This window comes from Denticeps clupeoides, chromosome 18 (assembly GCF_900700375.1).
Source record: "Denticeps clupeoides chromosome 18, fDenClu1.1, whole genome shotgun sequence".
Classification (NCBI taxonomy): Eukaryota; Metazoa; Chordata; class Actinopteri; order Clupeiformes; family Denticipitidae; genus Denticeps; species Denticeps clupeoides.
The window spans coordinates 12,392,323-12,398,580 of NC_041724.1; positions in this window are offsets into that span (position 1 = coordinate 12,392,323).

The following is a 6,258-nucleotide window of genomic DNA, read 5'->3' on the forward strand; positions in this document are numbered from 1 at the left end:
TTTTTGGTTGATTCTCGTCTAGCTGGTTGTCCAAAGGTTCCTTTGAATACAGTGTGAGAAAGCTGTATTGTTATTTTTTTACTATTTATTTCTTTTCTTTTTTTTCCTATGATCGTAACAGTATAGAAATTAGTCTGCTACACAAAGATTCATTGAAGCTTTTAAAGTGTGGGTAACATCCAGTTGAACATATACACCACACTATGAGCAAGCAAAATTTTTTTCTTTTTTCTTCCTTCGTCAGATCTTACACCCAAATAAGAATTGTCCATTCGCCCATTCCATCCGCAGTTCTTGCCTGAGTGGTGTCCCTATGCACTTCATTAACCAATGTTTCCACTAGTGTGTTTCAGAGACATTTCTACTTGTGGTCACATAAGAAAAAAGGTGCATTTGGCTGGGGAAATGTGATCGTTGAGAACATCAATAGGAAATAAAGTGGATTATGAGGTCAGGAAGGAGCAGGGGAAAGTGAGAACAGAAAAAGGAAAATAAGCACGTGTGGGTCGAAGGTGTATCTGGGAACCTCAGAGGGGTTCATGTTAACAGTAGGATAACCGATCATGTCTGAGAAACCATTTCGAAAAAGAGGAAGACAACCATCTTTAACTGGCAGATGAAGAACATGACAGTTTCAGTGGTCTTAAACCACTTGACTGGCTCGTCTCAGTCTCTGAAATTTGAATCTTGCACGTTTGCAAGAACAGAAACGTTGAACGAAAAACTAGATTGGACCTCCTGCTCAAGGACTGAGGCACACTTGTCACGTTCTATATCTGGTACCGTCACCTCCAACCAGAGACAGAGACTGAAGAAAGGCACAGTAACGTCACAGCGGAAGCCGACAAAACCAAGTAGCTGTGGAATTATGCTGGCTTTGGCCTGCCATGGCTCCCTGTGCTTTGATCATATCCACCATTGTTGAACATCAAACATTCCTCCCTTCTGCATTTCTACACACACCCTTGTTACAGTATTAGCAGGTCACAAGCACGGTATCATCCAGACAGTGTAACTCCTCTTTACTCCTGTTTAAAGGTATGTGTGTGTGTGTGTGTGTGTGTGTGTGTGTGTGTGTGTGTGTGTGTGTGTGTGCGCGTGTTCTCCAGGCCAAATGTACAGCACCGTCTGTCTCTGTTTTTGATGTTGAACTGGGCAAATATAATGGAAAAAAAATAAAACGAAACTTTAAAAAAAAAGAAAAAACTTCAAGTGTATCAGAAATGGTTGATAAACTGTGTACATATTTGAACTTTTGGTTTCTAATTTATAAAAGATAAGCTTTAGCTCTTGAAGTACTTATTTTATTTCCTTTTCATGCGTAGCTTTGTGTTTTTATTTTCTATTTCTGTAAAGTGTGTAAATATATCTTTATGATAATACATAATATTAAAAATCTTATTTTAAGAATCCAGTTTGTTTTTGTGCTTTTTGTGGAGAGAATTCTGGTGATTTTTGTCATTAAAAAAGACAGAGGCAGCCGTTATATGATGGCAAAACTCATAAAGGACTATTATTAATAGCATAACAATAAAAATCAAATAAAGACAAATGTCAAAACTGAACTCAGACCCCCTCCTTAGTGTCGGTTCTGCTCACTCTGCATATTTCTTTGCATCATGACTACTGAGCGCAGGGAGCACGTCTTATCACAGGCTTATTTGCATATTACCCAGCATGCAACGTATTAGCACGCAGACCCCCTGATTCTAAATATATTACAGAAATGACTGCCAGACCATCCTAGAGGCACTGAACAGGTGCATTTATAACCATTTTAATGGCGTGGGGATTTTGAGAGCATAGAGAGCTTGCATAGAATCATTGTTCATTAAAAACAAAGGTCAACCTCTTCATCCATTACAAATGCATACCAATCAGACTGGACCTACCAAAAGTGCTCCAAGAAATGAAAAACCAGATGAACAGGGCAACAGGGTCATGGGAGGCAAGGCTCACTGACACACATCGGGATAGATCCATTTAGTCGAATCTATTATCTCAAATGGCTGAACGTGTTAATTCTTTTGGCAATGCTTTGCTGGGAAACCTTGGGTGCTGAATTCATGTGAGTGTAGCAGAAACCTAAACATTGACGCTACACAAGTACAGAAGACTTTCTGCAAGACAATACGCCTGACACATGACGCAAAATGGTTTATAGAACACAAGTGTTGACTTTGGCCTCCAAACTCTCCACATCTCAAGCCAATCTGCATGGACGTACGAGACTTAAAAGCATCTCCTACTGACAGCATGGTGCCAGCATAATGCAGCCTGCATTGGGAGGTGTAGTGGAGTCCTTGCCCGAGGTGTCGAATGGGGACCAACTCAATATTAGGTTAGTGGTATGGCTACAACACCCAGTAACTTGGTTTGGTAAAACTGGACCGAACATATGAGGAAGAAGAAGAGAACATTTGCAAAAGGCATTGATGGAGGTGTTTCTCCAACCCTCCCCAGGGCCCGGTATTGCCAGTGCCTGGTTAGTATGCTGAGCTGACACCGCATGACAGACGTAAGGTACCCCGCAGAGAAACGGCACCCCAAATCGACAGGGTTATGTCATCAAGCTCGGGTCAGCAGTATAATTGGGCTGAGGGTCACCAAGGTGATATAGACCATGACAACAAGGCTCTAGAGTTACAGTCCTGAGAGGTGCATGTTTTTTTTTTTGAGGGGGGTGGTTGAGATACATCTTGCTGGCACTAAAGCGGTGACAGGCCAGACACAGACTCTTTAAAAGTTCAAGGTCTGCTAACTCTCCTTCTCACTGATGGAATGTGTGCCATTGATCTGCAGGCCAACAGACCAGAGTCTCTGGTTGCTTTTCTTAACAAGTGAACTGAATTAATAAATAATAAGTCTGATTTCCCAAAAGCATATAGTCATGGTAGGAGAGGTAGAAGAATGAATGACTGGATGGTTGCGCCTCCTGCGCTGGAAATAAAGGGAAATGCTGAGGTGGGTGCACTCTGGGTACTATGCGTGTGTCAGCCCCAGAAACTCCCCGTGGCTTTCTTAATTATTGATAATGTCCTGACGGCAGGAGAGGGGAGGAAGGGAAAGGAGGGGAGATGGGGAAAAAAATGATCTGGGCTTGCCAAGCTTATAGAGGCAACATCTGGATCGTCCCCAGCACCCTGTTCCAGCACCACTCCGGAAGTGCTATAAAACATGCTCTTAATTGCACTTGACTGGCATGCCGCACCAACAACAAAACGCTCAGAACGGAGGGTTAACAGCAGCTGCAGCTCCCTTCAATGAAAAGGTAATAATAGTAGCAAAAAAACAGCTGCAGTGCTTCTAGAAACAGGACAAATGAGAGCAAAATCTAGAGAAAATTTAAATATAAAGTACTCAGCAGTGCTGTTTAGAAGGCGGTATACAAATATAGGTTGCGTCCTATTTTCTGCAAAAGGACGGGGGGGAAACGGTTATATTAGATGCTTTGATGGCTATTGTGTCCTCATCCATACATTCCTTTTTTATTACATATAACAAAAAGCAAGATGGCGGCATGCATGGACGCAGTGGCTTCCTGCTCCCCACTCCACGTGCTTCATTTCATGTGTTTACATGTTTGTCTGTGTCTGTTTTCCACCACCATCTGCACCGTCTCCTGAGCTTGGGACTATGCCATGGTCGGTTCACCGTCACAACAGGAGCCGGGACTCCGGTAAGAGCAGAGGAGGGGGAATATGTGTCTACATAAATAACAACTGGTGCAGAAATGCAGAGACCGCGGACAATCATTGGTCACTGAACTTGGACTATATGTTGGTTAAATGTAGACCAGTCAGTCTATCAACCTAGTTTACGGTTTGTAATGGCAGCGGCTGTATAGCTCCTTGCACAAAGGCAGAAGTAGAGGTCTTGCTTCTGGGTTGTTGCCATCCAACGGCATCCTTCACATCTCCTGATGTACTGGCCTGTCTCCTGGTAGACACAGCAAACCTTCTTGCCACAGCTAGCGTTGATGCGGTATCCTGGATGAGCTGCACTACCTGAGCCACTTGTGTGGGTTGTTGACTCCATCTCCTGCTACCACTAGAGTAAAAGCACCACCAACATTCATTAGTGACCAAAACATCAGCCAGAGAGCATAGGAACTGAGAAGTGGTCTGTGGTCACCCCCTGCAGAACCACGCCTTTATTGGGGACGTCTTGCTAATTGCCTGTAATTTCCACATGTTGTCTATTCCATTTGCACAACAGCATGTGAAATTAATTGTCAGTCAGTGTTGCTTCCTAAGTGAACAGTTTGATTTCACAGAAGTAGGATTGACTTGGAGTTACATCGTGTTGTTTAACTCCTCCCTTTATTTTGGAGCCGTGTATTTCAGGGTGCCTGTGCCTGTGTGCTGGGGGGTGTCTGGTTCTGCACCCAACTGGAAGGGAAACACAAACACAACCCTGAAGCCATGTAAGAAACAGGAAGCAGCCACAGTCCCCTAATGCACCTCAGCTGTGTTAACAGGGGCAGCTCAACAGAATGGGATGGATCATTGGTGTGGTCATAAAAACAGGCCTAGCACAAACATGAGAGGAAGAGTAGGGGCTGCTGCAGAAAAGCTTGGTTAAGTGGCTACAATAAGCTGTTGGGGTGTAGCTCCTTTGGAGAGGGTGCAGGGTCTGAAGGACCCTACTTTTTGTAACTGGAGCGGTCTCCTGGGAGAAAGGGAATGGTCCTGCCCCCGGTGAAAGTGTAGGAGCCGGCACGGAAAGGTGTCGGCTTTTTTTAACTCGTTGTACGCTCCAAAGTGAGCCAAAACTGTCCTGCAAAATTAGAGGGCAGAGGGATCAGCAGACACATTAGCCCTACCTCAGAGCCCAGGAACAAAGGCAAGAGCCACCCGGGGTCAGGCTGTTCACATCATTATACCGTTACAAATTAAATTACAGCTTTTGGGATGCCAGGAAGTCAGCTTGACACAAGCAGAAACAGAAAAGTTCTTTTTCCCGGCTTTTCTTTACTGATCCTTGGTACAGCAGAGAAATGGTCCCTGTCGTTCCTTTACTTTTTGTATAGAAGGTCTTACCTGGCATCGACCTCTGTCTAAACATATCATTATTTTAACATAATTTGTCATTTCAGAGTAAACAAAAACTCTCGTATTAAATATATTGCAAGGAGCTTACTTGCATTAATTAATAATACATTGTCTATTTGTATTACTTTTATTGTACAACTAATGGAGTAGCAGAGAGATTTGAGATTTTTTGGATATGGCTTTCCAGTTTTGTTCAACTTTATGAATCATGTTTTTTAGCAATTTGCCAAGCTTAGCTCAGTTTTATTAGAAGTCACATTTATCCATTTGTACTTATGGTCTCCTTCTCTGTCATGGAAAGTTCTGCTCCATGCTACACCATATTTCCCCCCAAGCAACCCTACCAGTATCCAGACCATTTTATGGGAACACATGCCAAACTATATAAACAATGCCAGAGAAAGTGAATTGTTAACCCCTGTCATTGTACCAGTTAACCTTGAATGGGAATGTTTGGGGTTAGCAGACTGGCCAACTGGAGGAAATCCCAGGATTATATATTTCCTTCACGGTATAGGTCCCAGGCACAGTTTAAGGTCCTTACAAAGTAGAGAAGTGTAATCAATTTTAGTTAAAATGTCGGGCCATTGAGCTCCTCTGGCACAATAAAAACTGAGCAAGACATTACCCTGTGCAGAAAAGAGCCAAAGTAAAAATAAATACCAGACACTTTTGTATTATTTATGTGGACATTTATTGAACAGCTTCAACAAACACATAGCTATGCTCAACTGTGACCTTTAACACTGCAGCCCATTTTCAAGTCACTGCTTTATGAATACTTCAGGGCACAAAAGAAACAGATTACATGGGAGTCAACCCCAGAGTGAAGGTTATCACCAGGCTGCACCAGCGAGATTGTGTGGCAAAAATACTATAAACTCAAATATACCAAGGAAGGTGCAGAAAAAAATGGAATATTGTTCAAGGTCAGTATGCTCTCTTTTTCAACAATTACACGACCTCCTGGAGCGAGCAAGCAAGCAAGGCAGGGCATTGTCAGCGTTCAGGTGAGGCCTGGAAACAACGCAGAGGCAGACGAGTGAACAGCTACCCTGCAGACTTATCTCTGTAGTAGGGCAACACAACAGATTGGAGGTAAATTGATTCTGGTCTCACATCAGTCTGACTCTAGAATGGCTTGCCAATCGATCCACATGCTCTCCTTTTGCTGTGACAGCTGATCTTCACGTGACCCCCAAAC